The sequence below is a fragment of the Panthera pardus genome, unplaced genomic scaffold, assembly GCF_024362965.1.
Source record: "Panthera pardus isolate Hobbes unplaced genomic scaffold, ASM2436296v1 HiC_scaffold_27, whole genome shotgun sequence".
NCBI classification, from domain to species: Eukaryota; Metazoa; Chordata; class Mammalia; order Carnivora; family Felidae; genus Panthera; species Panthera pardus.
The window spans coordinates 11,182,393-11,197,371 of NW_026526843.1; the positions used below are offsets into that span (position 1 = coordinate 11,182,393).

General features: G+C 43.4%; 1 pseudogene; it reads right to left on the reverse strand.

Moving 5' to 3' along the window:
- Window positions 1–211: 211 nt before the first annotated feature.
- Window positions 212–2,875, reverse strand: LOC109250480 (serine/arginine repetitive matrix protein 1-like; annotated as a pseudogene).
- Between the last annotated feature and the right edge of the window lie 12,104 nt (window positions 2,876–14,979).

The following is a 14,979-nucleotide window of genomic DNA, read 5'->3' on the forward strand; positions in this document are numbered from 1 at the left end:
ATTTATGTCAGCTGTCAACGAAAGAATGTCACTAACACACTGTGGACACTTTCCACAGTGTAAATCCGTGCCCTTTTTTTATACAGTGAACTTCAATCTAGCAATTATTACAACAAATGTATATAGTTTAAAGCTCAAACACACTCTAGCAATTTTGAAACTGAATTGCATACAAACCGAATAAAATGTACATCGTGACACACATTCCCACCTAAGACTGTGGGGACACTTGAGCCTTCCGCATCGACCTAGCACCTTTTCGCGCAGGCGGTTTTCTAAGTCGTCGAGGTTGTCTTTGGGCTCACTTTTGGTCTCCTTCTTAGGCTCAGGCTCTGCCTCTGATTCCTGCTGTGCTGTTGTGGTTGTGGGAGCAGCAATGGCTGCAGGGGTTACAGCAGCCGCAGCCGCAGTGGCTGAGGCCACGGCCTTTTCCTTCCTGTGTTTTGTGCTTCTTGTGCTTATCCTTCTTGTGTTTCTTGTCCCTCTTTTTCTTCTTTTTCTTTCCACCTCCTTCGGGGTCCGAGTTCCTCGCCAGAGATGGGCTTGGTGTTGGGCTTTTAGCCTTTTTGACCGGTACTGCTGGTGACCAGTTGGTAGAGGGTGACTGAGACTGGACAGGAGACTGAGGTGCTGGGGTTTTTTAACTGCTGGCTCGGGAGATCTTGAGACAAATCAGGAGGGTGAGACCTTCCTTACAGACTGAGGACTTGGTGAGGGAGCCTTTTTTGTCTTTTTGGTTTTTCAGAGTTCTGGAGACGCTAATGGGCCTCATATGTGGAGACGGGGACTGCCTTCTTTGGGCTGATGATGATGCTCCTCTTTGAATGGGTGGAGGACTTGAGGAAGTCTGAGGAGCTCAAGGCCATGGTGAGGACGAATGCCGTTTGTTTGGTTGTGGTGACTGGGGCTCCGAGGTAGATTAGCTCAGGGAAGACACTTTCCTATGCTTTTATGATAATGAAGGTGACTGTCTCTTGGTGACTGGGGAGCTTCTTTGGGAGGTGGAGAATGGGAGACCTGACAGTTTGGTGGTGAAGATGGCAATTTCCTGCATTTAAGAGGGGAGGGGGAGAAGCCATTTTTCCCTTTGGAGGCAGAGAAGGAGAGTATCTCTGCTGTACTGGAGGAGAGTATCTTCTTGGGGAAGGTGAGTGCCGATGCTGGGGGGGGTGGGTGGAGAAAAGGAGTCCTTCGTCGAGGTGGCAGCGTGGGAGACCTGCGTCTATGAAGAGGAGGGGCAGGAGAAGGAGAACGGAGCCTTCTGGTGGATGGTGGGAAGGGGCTCCCCCTCCATCTACCACGAGGAGAAGTCTCTTTCTGGTGCTTTCAAGGTGATGGAGAGGTACTCCCAGAAGGGGAATGTCTCCACCACCTGCCTACCTCACTATTCTTCACATGGGCCCTCTTGGGTCACTCATCTTCTGAGGAAGAAGAGGAACGAGAATCAGATGAATACTGCTGGTTCTGTCATCTGTACTGATGTTTCTGCTGCACAGAATCTGCTACAGCTATTTTGCCACCTTTATTTTCTTCCAATTCAGGTAACTCTACTTTTCTAGGCTTAGGTGCTGCTGAAGGGGAGTCTTTTTTCTTGGTACCTTTGTGTTTTGTCGCTGAAGTTCTCCCTGGAGAGACAGAACCGGGACTTTTTCTTGTACGGTTTGACTGCTGAGGTGTTTGGGAATGATGAGTTTTAGGCGGTGGAGTTGCTGGAGGTGATGGCCTATGCCTTCCCCTCAGAGGACTTGCTGAAGGAGATAGCCTACCACTTTTTTGAGGGGGGCTGGATGTCCTCTCAGGAGCATTCTTTGGCGGTGACCAGAAACCAGATGAAGAGTATGATGAACTACTTCCAGACAAGAATGCTGATGAACGAACGCCTTCGCCTCACTGGAGATCTACCCCTCCTATACCTGGGTGGAGGCGGCATTCCTCTTGGTGGAGTTCTTCTTCGAGGAGATGGCCACCTTCGAGGTGAGTTTGATCCTGATCGGGATCTATGACACCGTCTAGGTTGAGTATGAGAAGGAGAGCAGACGGTGTCTGGGATCTTGATTTTGAATGTGACTGAGATCTTGGTCAGGTTTCTCCTTCTCTTTCTTTTTTGGAGTTTTTCTCCAGAGAAGATTCTTTAGACTCTGGTACAGGTTCAGGTTTGGGAACTTTCAGGATGTCACTAGTAGAAATGGCCTCTTGTACTGAAGGTCCTTTTACTTTCACTGATGGTTCTGGGAGCTCTGGAGTTTTTTCTTTCTTTTCTGGAGCAGAGGAAGGACTCTGGCTCTTGGTTCTGTGGTGGGGACACTGAGAATAACTGCGCTTTCTTTCTCTCCTGACAGGGGAAACTCATCTTCTAGGGGAAGGACACCTGAATTTGCATCTTCTTGGGCTTCCAGACCTCTCCCTTTTTTTCTCTGCTGCTTTCTTTTTCTTCCTTAACCCTCTTATCCTTGTATTCATCTTGCGTTTTCAAAGATGCCAACTTTTCTTCTTTAATTTGTCTCTGTTTTATTTCTTCTTTCTTCAGTTCTAGAGAAGCAGAAGGGATTCCAGCAATGTTTTCTCGTGCACTTAAAAGCTGGGGCCACAGTTCTCCCATAAATTCTCTGGCATTTTTTCCATTCAAAAGCCCAGTCAGGTTGATTTGCATTATTTTTGAGACTGGATTCTTCACTTCCAGCTCATTGAATATAAACTCAATCACAACATCATCCTCAAACCCACGGATTTCTATTACTCGTTTTGTTACCCAAGGCTTTATAACCTCCAAATTTACTTTGCTCATATCCACCTTTTTTTCCAGGCATGCTGCAAATTTCAGCTGCTTCAGTAGCTTCTTCTGTTTGTTGCTGAACCGACTGTCCTTTTCTGCACTTGTTCCAGAATCCCGTGTCCATCTTGCTGCCTCTGTATTGATTTTTCTTATTGTGATGTCAGAGTTTTCATACCCCAAGCTCCAAACTAAGACTGAGATATTAAAAATTTGTACTGTCTTCTTTCCCCCATGCCTATTTTCTTTTTCTAGTAGATGCATACCCTCGATCTCAGCTATTGGATCCACCCTAATGTAAACTTTATGTAGTCAGGGTAGAGGTGCATGCTTGTATATGTTTTTAACTTGTGTATATATTGGGCTGATATTTGAAGGCCATAATAAGATGGGTCATGTTTAGATCTTCTAGGTCCTCTATGGGAAAGACTGGCGAAAGCAACCAGCTGTCAGCTCATCAAATTCTTCCCACTCCTTCTGGCCCTCAGAGCACAAGGCAGCTGGTTTGCCGAGGCTTATGCTCTACGCTTGCTAAAAATGATTTCCAGCCTAAATCCCATTTTGTTAATTAGTGAATCAAATGTCAGTTGTGCTTTCTATGAAGTTTTTCTGTATTTTGAAATACAAGTATATGTGATGGGGGTGGGAACGGGGTGATATTTTATGTGTTCCAATAGCATAAGTATAACAGTTTTCCGAATGTCTGGTTTTGGCAATTTCGTAACTAACAGAGGCTACCCGATATAGAACCTGGTGTGAGGCTCTTTGCCTTGAATACTTTGCTATTCTTCTTCTGGCATCACTGCCAGTACCCAGCACCAGGGGATCCCCTCTCATCTTCAGAGCCTTCATGAGTTATCTACAAATAGTAGTGCAATCGACAATTCAAGATACATGACGCCCAGAAAATAAACATAGCAGAACTTAGACATATACAAATATTCACTTCATCCTAAAGATCCTGCCATTGCTCAAAATATGTCCAGAATTCTTTTTGCTTGTAGAGGCAGTCATCCAGCTAAATGAAGACATTTTTCTTATAACTTTACTTTAAAATAGGGGTGCCTGGGTGGCTCAGTCGGTTAAGCGTCCAGCTGTGGCTCAGGTCATGATCTTGTGGTCTGTGAGTTTGAGCCCCACATCAAGCTCTGTGCTGACAGCTCAGAGCCTGGAGCCTGCTTCAGATTCTGTGTCTCGTGCTCTCTGCCCCTCCCCCACTCACACTCTGTCTCTCTCTCCTTCAAAAATAAATAAACATTAAAAAAATAAAAAATAAATAAAATAAAAAATATCTTGGGCTGAGGACATTATTACCTACCTGATTCAGTGGTTTGGTTGGGTCACTTTTAAATATACCCCCAAATCAAAAATGGGTTCACAGAATAAAGAGTTCCCACCATTGAGGAGAAACAAATGAACTAACCAACAAACCCTGTGAAAGTTCATCCAAATGAGTGGCAATCCACTGGAAGCATCACTGGGATCACTGTATGGCCTCCTAGGAGACAGACAGATTTAGAGGTAACAGCAATCACATCCCAAACTGGATACTAGGGGAGAACGAAGCTCTGACACCAGGAAAACTGTGGTATGAAATTTATATAACTAGCTTATTAACCAGGCTGGACTCAGTGGGGTGAAATTATGAAAGTAATTTGTCGCAATTGACTTTCTTTCTTCTTAATTTATTTTTCAGAGAGAGAGAGAGAGAGAGAACACACAGGCAGGGGAGAGGGGCAGAGGGAGAGAGAGAGAATATTAAGCAGGGGCTTGATCCCACAACCCTGGGATCATGACTTGAGCCGAAATCAAGAATCGGTGGCTCAACTGACTGAGCCACCCAGGCGCCCCTGTCACAAGTGACTTTCAAATCCATTCCATAAGTTCTCCCTTCTTGCTCTTGTACAGAATCTCTGGCAGATTCCATCACTTTTTCAGTCATGTATAGTTTTTAATGAACAATCTCAATCTTAGGGATTAAAGAGCTCAGTCGGATAAAAATCAGAACTTGAGTCTCTTTCAATTTGAAGCTGCTCTCTGGCCTCAGAAGCTTCCAAATAGCGAAGTTGGAGCTGTTGCAGGTTGTGTTCCTGGGAAGCAGAGTCTGCGAGGGTGCCCTTGGGATCAGCACCTGTGGATAGGAAAGGAGGGGAGAGATGCAGGATTGGGTAGGGGAAAAAGTTGAGCTGCAATGCATTGCAGTGGTTTTGGCCAACGTTCTGGGGAGCTCTGAAGCGGAGATGACCCTTCAGAGTTGTCCTGAGTTGGGTGAGGGGACCGGGCCTTTATACCCTGCCTTGATCAGCCATCGCACGAGGGCCACCCTCGAAAGAGCATGTGACCTGAGGCAAGGTGGCTTTTTTTCAGCTGAGGCACTCTCCTAAAGGGGCTGAGAGCTGAGGGCTGTCAAGTGGCGGCACTGCAGGGGTAGGGGAGTGGGTCCTGCATTCCCGCATGAGGAGATGGGCAGCATGTCATGGAGTCCACCAAAGGGGCACAGTCTTTCTTCCATGCCTTTCAGCTCTTGCCCTCCTACTCTTCCTTGGGCCTCTAGATCTGATGGATGGAAGGAAATGGATGAGATCCTACTTGAGTGGTGCAGTGTGAATCCTGCATTGGCACGCAGGTCTGGGTCTGGGTCTGGTGCACGCTCCAGTGCTGCCTCTTTGGCTTGTGAAGTGCTTTTAAGGACTCTCTGGAGTTACCCGCCACGGTGACATTGCACTGCACCATCTTTACCTGGGTGACACATCCTCAGAATTGACTACTTTTGACTCCTCCCACCACTCTCCTTCTGCTTCCGGCAGTACACCCAATGCTCATTTTCTTTGGAGATATCCCTGCCTTGGTAGCCAGATCTCTTGGGTTGGGTTGTTTCAGGGTGGCTCACACCCATCGACCTTCCCCAGTGTTTCTTGTTCACTGTGGAAAACACCTTTTCCCATTAAACTCTGGCCATGCCAGCAGATCCCCCTAGAGCCCACGCTACCCTTTCATCTTTAGACTTCCAGGTGACAGGAGGAACCAGCTCCTATGTTCTCCAGGAGATATACGTCACGACCTCCAGGTGCTTTTCTTGAAGTCTTTGTACTTGGCTTGTGACTACTATGTCCTTGGTTCTGGTCACTGTGCTTGGAGAAATGTAGGGTGACATGGGGCTTCTTTTTGAGTAGTTAATGCATTAAATCCCGATGAGCTTTCAATTCAGCAAAATCCCCAAGTTTTGAGGGAACGTGTAATCTCTAGTGCATTCCTTAAATAATTGAGCACCATCGTCACTGGAGGTACGTCCTATGCAGGCCAGGCCTCGTGTATGCTAGGGACGGCGATAAGGCTGGAGGCTTCGCATGTCACAAAGAGGGCACTTGTACTCTGCCATCCATTTCCAATTGGGAGTCTAGGAAGGCCTGGCTTCGTATGTGTATGAAGTAGAGGCTGCCTGTACTGTGTGATCTCACCATCTCTTAAAGGCACTTGTAGGGAGCTGGAGTGGCTACAGCTTGTCAGTTACATAATCAGTGGTGTCTTGAGCGGTGAGGAGAAGTGAGTAGTTAGAGCTTAGGGATGTATGTCCTAACTGTGGCAGTCCAGAAGGTTTCAGAAACTCTGATACAGTCAAATGAACACGCTTTTTACTGTCAGAAGATTTGGGTTTAAGCTCTAATGGTATGCTTTGGGCGAAATTGCACGACTTCCCTGAAAACCGTTTTCTTCATCTGTAAAGCTGAATAAATAATAGCAATTCTATGAAGCTTCGCAGGATGTTTTGAGGACCAAATGCAATGACACACGTGCAAGTAATACAGTAGAGATAGAAAAATATTATAATTTAAAGTGTTTAAAGGTTGAACCTGCTTTGCACAAAGGATGAGAAAGAAGCCTCTTATCTATTGTTATACTTTTTTCATGTTATTCTGGCTAAAATGTAGAAACTCAGATAGTTACGTACTTACACACTCTGACCACACTGACAACATTCTTTACATAGAAACGGGGTAATTTTTCAGGAAGGTGTAGAAAATGCAACCAGTTTGGCAACCCGTGGCACGATTTGCAACTAATAAGACCCTGCATTATCTTAAAAAGTTACTTATTTGGAACAGTGCTCCGGGAAATCTAATTTGAGATCATTTAAATGTCAGTAAATTAAGGGGCCCAGATGATTAAATATAGTGTACAGATATTAAAAGCTGCAGGGATGAAGCGTAAGAACATTATTCTCCCTCTGATTAAGAACTGCTACAGACAGTTCTTTTTCTAGTGTAGTAGTTATTAAAAGCTATACCTTTTATTATACATTTCTGGAAACTCAAGAGTGGATTTGGAAATGTGGAGAGAAAGGAGAATGATGCATTTTGAAATCCTTGAGATCTCTGAGTGCTTTCCCTTGTCTTCAAAGTAAAATTCACTGAAAGCAAACCTGTAGAAGGTGTTGTGGAACTCCTGAAAATTGCAGCCATGGCTTCCGTTCCAAGATGCCCTGGTGCCCACATTAAATTAGGTTTAAAACCTTTACTGAAGGATTCCTATATCATGGGCAACAGATATGAAGGGAGAACGAATCCACAGAAGAGTGAGGCGTGATTCTTTTGGAGGGGTGTCTCAGTCTTGGGCAAATGTTCCAGAACTTTATTAGGCCTAAGAATTGCCTGGAGAGCTTGTGAAAATGCAGATTTTTGGCACTCAATGGCAGAGCTTCTGATTCCACAGGGTTGAAGTGGAGCCCCGGAGTCTGAATTGCGACCAAGAACTCCAGGTGATGCTGATCTACACTCTAAAAAGCAGTGGTCTGGAAGGAACAGCAGGTGTGTACAGAGAACTGTGGTAAAATAGAATACAGAGCCCAGTGGGAGTATAGGGGATGGGTAGATGGCACGTGACTGGTAAAATCTAGGGAAGTCTGCAAAAGGAAGTGTGATTTGAGCTGGGCAATGAGGAACGGGCAGGACTGCTACAGGTGGATATAGTGAGGTGGGGGCGGGGAGAATCAGGAGGTGAGAGGAGGCATTCCAGCTGGAAGGTTAGAGAGCAAAAAGGTAGGCATGTGAAAGCGCGTGGGGAATGGCACAGTCTGATAAAGCTGGATTGTAAGATGCCTGTAGGATTGAGGTGCAGGGTACAATAAAGAGGGCCGAGTATAGACTGTGGAGTTCTTTGAAGGAGTCTGACTTCATTTTATTTATTTATGACAAATGTTTAAAAAATTTTTTTTAAGTAAGCTCCACTGGCAACGTGGGGCTCGAGACCACGACCCTGAGATCAAGAGTTCTATGTTCTACTGACTGAGCCTGGCAGAAACGCCAAAGGAGCCCGACTCCATTTTAAAGGTAATGGGAGCCTTTGAGGTCCTTGATGGCAGAGCATCGCATTGTTACCTTTGCTTTCACTAGTAACTCCTTCCTTCCTCACAACCTTTTAAGAATGAGAGGGGCGCCTGGGTGGCTCAGTCGGTTGGGCGGCCGACTTCGGCTCAGGTCATGACCTCGCGGTCCGTGAGTTCGAGCCCCAAGTCGGGCTCTGTGCTGACAGCTCAGAGCCTGGAGCCTGTTTCCGATTCTGTGTCTCCCTCTCTCTCTGACCCTCCCCCGTTCATGCTCTGTCTCTCTCTGTCTCAAAAATAAATAAACATAAAAAAAAAATTTAAAAAAAAAAGAATGATAGTATTACCTGCATTTGACAGCTGAGGAAACGGAGGCTCAGAGAGTTGTTTTGAGGTCCTAATCTTGTAGCTGGTACCTGACAGTCAGAATTCGAACTCAAGTTCCTAAGCGAGGTCATTAGGTGGTTCTTTCAGTGGTAGAGGTAACAGGCTATGTCAGGTGCTGCTCGCTCGCTACAGTGGGAAACACGTCCATCATTCATCCGGTAGTAAAAGGTTGTTGCGTACAACGTTAGGTGCTCCCGTTTGTTTCATAATTTTTTTTTAATATTAGAGAGAGAGTAAGTGGGGGAGAGGGGCGGAAGGAGAGAGAGAATTTTAAGCAGGCTCTATACTCAGCACAGAGCCTAACGTGGAGCTCGATCCCATGACCCTGGGATCATCACCTGAGCCAAAATCGAGAGTCCCAGGCTCAACTGACTGAGCCACCCACACGCCCCCATAAATTTTTTTTTAGAAATCAGATCACACAGTTTAAAAAGGTAAATTGTGTTACATGTCTTGACAAGAACAACAGGAGTCCCCTACCCTCAACCTTACTCCAGTCCTGTTCTCCAGAGGCAACCACATTAACCTTTTTCAGCTTTTTTCTTGGTCTGGAGTATGGAATATTTCCACATTGCTTAGTAATATGCTTCTACAGTTATTACTTGTTTTTGACATTTTACACATCATCCGTTAAGTTGCAACTTATGGAACTTGATTTATTTGTTCCATAAGTTGCAACTTAACGGATGATGTGTAAAATTTGTTAAATGGAAACAGTCTCCCTCTCTCTGCCCCTCCCCTGTTCACACTCGGTCTCTCTTTCTCAAAAATAAATAAACGTTGAAAAAATAATGAATTAAAAATCAGTATTATCTGTGCAAACATTATTTGGATTATGTAAATACTGTACATAGCTGCCAGTTTACTCTCCATAGAATAACAATTCCCTTGTTTGCTGTTTCTTTGTTTTATTTATATACTGCTCCCTACAATCTCCTTAGACCGCAAAAACCGCTTGTTACAATCACACACATCAGGTGTTCTTCCATCCCTTCCTCCCTTCCTTCACTCTTCCCCCCACCTCTTCCGGTCCTTCACCCTGACCTTCCCCACTCCAATCTGGACTGCTTGCTCTCTAAGCCAGTTCCACAGCTGCCATCCTGGGGGGCTCTCCTTCACCATTGCCTGGGGGAATCTTCTTCCCTTCTTTCTTCTGTCGATCCCCAGTTTCCTGGGCTCCACCTTATTCATTCTTGGTTTACTTTTTTGTTTTGGTGCAGACCAACTGCAAACAGCTTGCTAAAAAGGTGTGATATTGCGATGTATAATAAGAAATGTGTATTTGGTCTGGTCCCAAGCACGGAACTCCTAGAACCCTTGTAATTTCCTAAGTGATGAGAGCAACAAAGGTGTCTTTTGTTATGTTAATGATGTAACTTTTGGAAGAGCCCCTAGGTAATGTAACTTTGGGGGCTGGTAGCCAGGGGAACCAACCCGGCAAACCCAGGGTTGGAATTTTCAGTCCCACCCCCTGACCTCCGGGGAGGGGAAAGGGGCTGAAGATTGAATTCAATCACCTATGGCCAATGATTTAATCAATCACGACTGTGTAACGAAGCCTCCCTAAAAACCCAAAAGGACAGTTCCGTAGCGTTTCTGGGTTACTGAACCAGGATGCATCCACGTGCCGCCCAGTGGGGCCCCAACCTCCACAGGGACAGAAGCTCCTTTGTTCAGGACCTCGCCCAATGTATGTCTTCATTTGGCTGTTGATTCATATCTTCTAATATCCTTTGTAATAAAGCAGTAATCTAGTAAGTAAAATGTTTCTCTGAGTTCTGTGAGCCCCTGTAGCAAGTTAATTCAACCCCTGGTCGTTGGGACCTCTGATCTATAGCTAGGCAGCCAGAGGCACAGGTGACAACCTGGACTTGGAAACTGGCATCTGAAGTAGGGGATGGAGGGCAGTGTCGGGGGACTGAGCCACTAACCTGCAGGGTCTGACGCTACCTCGGGTGGATAGTATCAGAATTGGGTTGAATTGTAGGACACCCCGCCCACGTAGGAGAATTGCTTGGTGGTGTGGGGAAAACGCACACATGTGGCGTCCAAAGTGTTGTGAGTGTGGCAGTAGTGGGAGAGTAAACGAGAAACACAGGAGGGAAGAGACTGAGGTTCTCCAACCTGGGAGGATTCCTGGGCGATAGGTGTTTGCAATACCCTGAATCTCTGAAAAGTCTTTTATTCTGCTTTAACACTTGGTAATGATGCTTTGTGCTGAGCACGAGTGTGCCCTCTTAATATGCAAACATACCCTTCTGTTTCAGGAAGTTTTCTTGTTTTATTTCTTTGATTTTCTACCCCTTTGCTTTCCTTGTTCTCTATTTCTGAAACCTCTCCTATTTGGGCATGGGTTCTCCTCAATTGAGTCTTTGATTTTCTTACATTTAATCACTTTATTCTCTTTGTCTTTAGCTCTACTTTTGGGAAATAGCCTCAACTTTATCCCCTACCACCTCTAATGGATTTTAAAATTTGACCAGTATGCTTTAAATTTTCAAGAGCTCTTTCTTATTCTAAATATGATTGTTTTTCTTTTGAAAAATATCCTCGATTTAATATTTTCATAGGTTTGACATTTCTAATCTTAAAACAACTAATTATAAATATTTTGAAGTTTTTCTACTTTATGGATTGTCTAGTTCCACTGAGTTGTTTCATTTTGGTTTTTTCTTTCATGTTGGAGGCTTTCTTTAGATTTGCTCTCCATTGTATTTAATGGCCATGCACAAACAAACCGATAAGCTTCTGTTTATGAGTAGTGTTTTTGATTGGTAGCCTTGGAGGGCAATTAATAAGGGACTAGCTGTCAGTATCTCTCTCTCTTACTCTGGAGAGAAATGCTCCATTCTTCCTGGGTGATAGGAGCTTGGCTAACAGCATTTTGGGAGCCAAGCAGGGAAAGGGGACTACTGAGGCTCCTTGCCATTCGGCATTTAGACTTTCATGTACGTCCTTTGTTTTCAGCCTGGTGTCCCTAAGTTGACTTCCTCAAAAGTATAAATATAAACTTCCCTTGTGTCTACAACAGAGGGGAGAGAGCCTGGATTTGCAAGGAGGGAAGGGAGATCTGTGAGCGTAGGTGCTTATGCAGGTTTTCAGCCCCAAAGTTCACCTCCTGAAGAAGAACGGGATCTGTCTTTGCTGACCTCTGCCTCTTGTTTCCACACGTGTTTACTGAGTGGCTGGTATGTTACAGATGCCACCATCCACCTAGAATAAAATGATGAATAAAGACAAATGTAGTCTTTGCCCTTGCGGAGCTTATAAACAAAGTGACCCTAATTATAACTAAGACAAGTGCCAAGAAAGAAAAGGAAGAGGTAAAAAATCCAGCAATAATAACCATAACCACTAACAGCCTCTTAGTCCCTATACTGCCGAGCATGTACTGAGATCTGACCTACTTAGGGAGTTCTGAAGTTATGGCTGAGACCTGAAGGGAGAGGAGTTAATCAGGGGCCAGTGGGGTGGGAGTATAGATGGCCTCAAGGAAGAAGGAACAACCTGGGGCAAACACCTGTGGTGGGAAGCAGCCTAGAGAGGCCTGGAAAAAGGCTAGTGTGACTGGGGTGTGGTGAGGGGGAAGCTGCATTCAGCTGTGATCACATTAATGTTCACTAATGAGAGCTCTAAACTGAAAATCAAATTTGTCTTTAAGCCTTTAAGTTCAACATTCTAGACATAAATCTAGTATTTCTGTACAAAAATGTAAAAAATCACTTCACTTGTTCTCTGAGTAACTCTCAATAGATTTTCCCTAAATGTCTACCCTAAATACATTTAGAAATTGAATAAATTCGATTCCCATAAACCTTCCCAACGCTTGACAGGGTAATCTTACATACCTCATAAGCAAAATGTTTCTAAGTCCTATAATAATGCTTACAAATTTAATTAGTCACAATCATAATGGTAATAAGTCACATTCTGCTAAGCTTTCTCGAGTTTTGTATACATACGTAACAAAATCTTACCCTTTCAATAGTTTAATGATAATTAAACATTTCAAATTAAAGCTATCATTTTAGAATCTTTAACAGGTCCATTTCTATCAAACGTTTCAAATACAGTACCTTAAATTACAAACACATACACAGATTATCATAACAAAATGTATTCCTAAAATAAGTTATTTACTGAGCGTTTGATTTGCTTCAATACTTACATATACTTACTGCTAGATTTTACTACCTGGGTCGCCAGATTTAGCTGATAAAACATAAGATACCTAGTTAAGTTTGAATTTCAGATGAACAACGAATAACATTTTAGAAACTGAAATTCAACTGGGCACCCTGTATTCGATCTGGCAACTCTCCTGAGTTTGCAAAATCACTTATCCAACTAGGAGAGCTGAGTCACCATCTTTGATGGGCTCTACTTGTTTGCTCAAAGATTTGTGGCCAAAACATTGTTAGAGGGTCAAAGACTTGTGACCACAGTATGGTTACAGATTAGGGATCTTCGTCAAAAGTTAGAGAACTGGGCGCTACTATGGATGATTCTACCTAAGTCACAGCTTAACATGCTAATTAACTCTAATTACCTCAGTTTGACCTGCTAGGTCACTGGTGGCCCCAAGCCCATGCATTTTACCTGGGATATAGTTCTGCATCCCTGGATATCATGGATTATTTGGATACCTTCTAGGTATCCAAAAAATGAGGAGGAGAAGAGTAGTTTGCTTTAAGTTTTTGTTTGTTTTGCTTTTTTTGTTTTTGGCAAGGTAGGGAAGAAGCAATGAGTCTAATCTGGGCATACTGAATCGAAGATACATATGGGGCACACGGTGGATATGGTCAGCAAACAGCTGGAAATGCGTTTCTCGATCATCCAACTATGGCTGTAGAATCCAGAACTTCCCATGGCAACACAATTACAACCTGTGCTTTTGGAGGCTTTCTACTATGGCCATATTTCACAAAGGAAACCTGTAATGTGCAATGTGTCCAAAATAAATTTCAGCATTAGAGCTGCTATTCTGACCTTGGACATTCTGCTCTCTTGTTGGTTGGTGATGGTATTTAAAAAAATGTTACTTCATCAATAGATTCAGGGTAGTACCCATATTTTGGGCATCAAGTGTATTTGAACCAATATCCAGGAGGACACTATTTATATGACTTAATTTAGTCTTGAATTTTTTGCCTTGTTACTCTGTTTAAAGATGCTAAACTATTTAGAAGAAGTAGGTAAATAATAAATCTCTAAGCTTGAATGGCCTGTTTACAGTCAATTAACTTCTACCTTCAGGAGATGGGAAATTAATGAACTTTGTCCTTTCTGTGACAACAGATTTTACTCAGTTATTTTCAAATTGTTGTGAGCAATTCTTGTACCTTTTTCAATTAGCCAGGACTTCCTGACTATGTTTTCAGCACCAGGTAGTGGATCCCTGCTCTTCAGGACATGGGTCTGTAGTTTGTCCACTTTGCTGGTGTTTTGTTTTTAAAGTTTTTATTTATTTTGAGAGAGAGAGATAGAGAGAGAGAGAGAGAGAGAGAGAGAGAGAATGAACAAGTGGAGGAGGGCCAGAGAGAAAGGGAGAGAGAGAAAGTTCCAAGCAGGGTCCGCAATGACAGCACGGAGCTCGATGTGGGGCTCGAACTCACGAACTGTGTGAGATCATGACCTGAGCCAAAACCAAGAGTTGGACGCTTAACTGACTGAGCCACCCAGGCGCCCTTTGCTGGTGTGTTTTATGTGGACGACATTTTGGTCTGTTTCTCACTTTGTTTTTCCAAGTCCAAGCATCTTTCATTCTTATTCAGAATAAGTCACTGGAGCTGTTCATGGCAGTTTTCCTTCTTTCTTCTTTTATTTATTTTGTGTAGGGTATCTTAGGATATTTGCAAGGATAGAGTCCTAAAAATAGCTTGTCTCTAAAGTGAACTTTTATGATACTATGCTAATTATTTTGATTTTTATTCAGCTGTGGGAAACCACTCATCTGTTCTATTCACACTATTTTTCAGATTACTGAAAATGAGGATATAATTATTATTTATTAACTACCACCAGTACTTTTTCTGGAATACAAAGTATTGCTATTTCTATACAACTTTTGACTAATTAATTAGAATGTATGCTCATATTATCAAGAATGTTTATCTCTATATTTGGAAAGAGAACAAGAACACTTTTAGACTTCTTAACATAGAAATTCTTTGCAGGCTTGGTTCCATAGTTAGTCTGGGACCTTAACAAATCGTCTTGAGAGTAAATTGCTCACTGATAATAGATGTGGAATAAGTATTCAGTGTCCGGGAACCTGAGTTCTCTTCCTAAATGATGAGTGGTTAGCAGAAAAGGAAAGATAATCCATGATATCATTAAACAGTTTATCAAATGAGTTGTGATATAGTTTTCAGGAACCAGGAGAGTATAGCAAGGAGCCTTTCCAACCTTGTGGTTCAATTTTAGAGTGCACTGTTGGTTACAGCAGGATCAGGGGTAAGAGGATTCCAATCAAGTTTCAATGATCTACAAAGAATCAAGC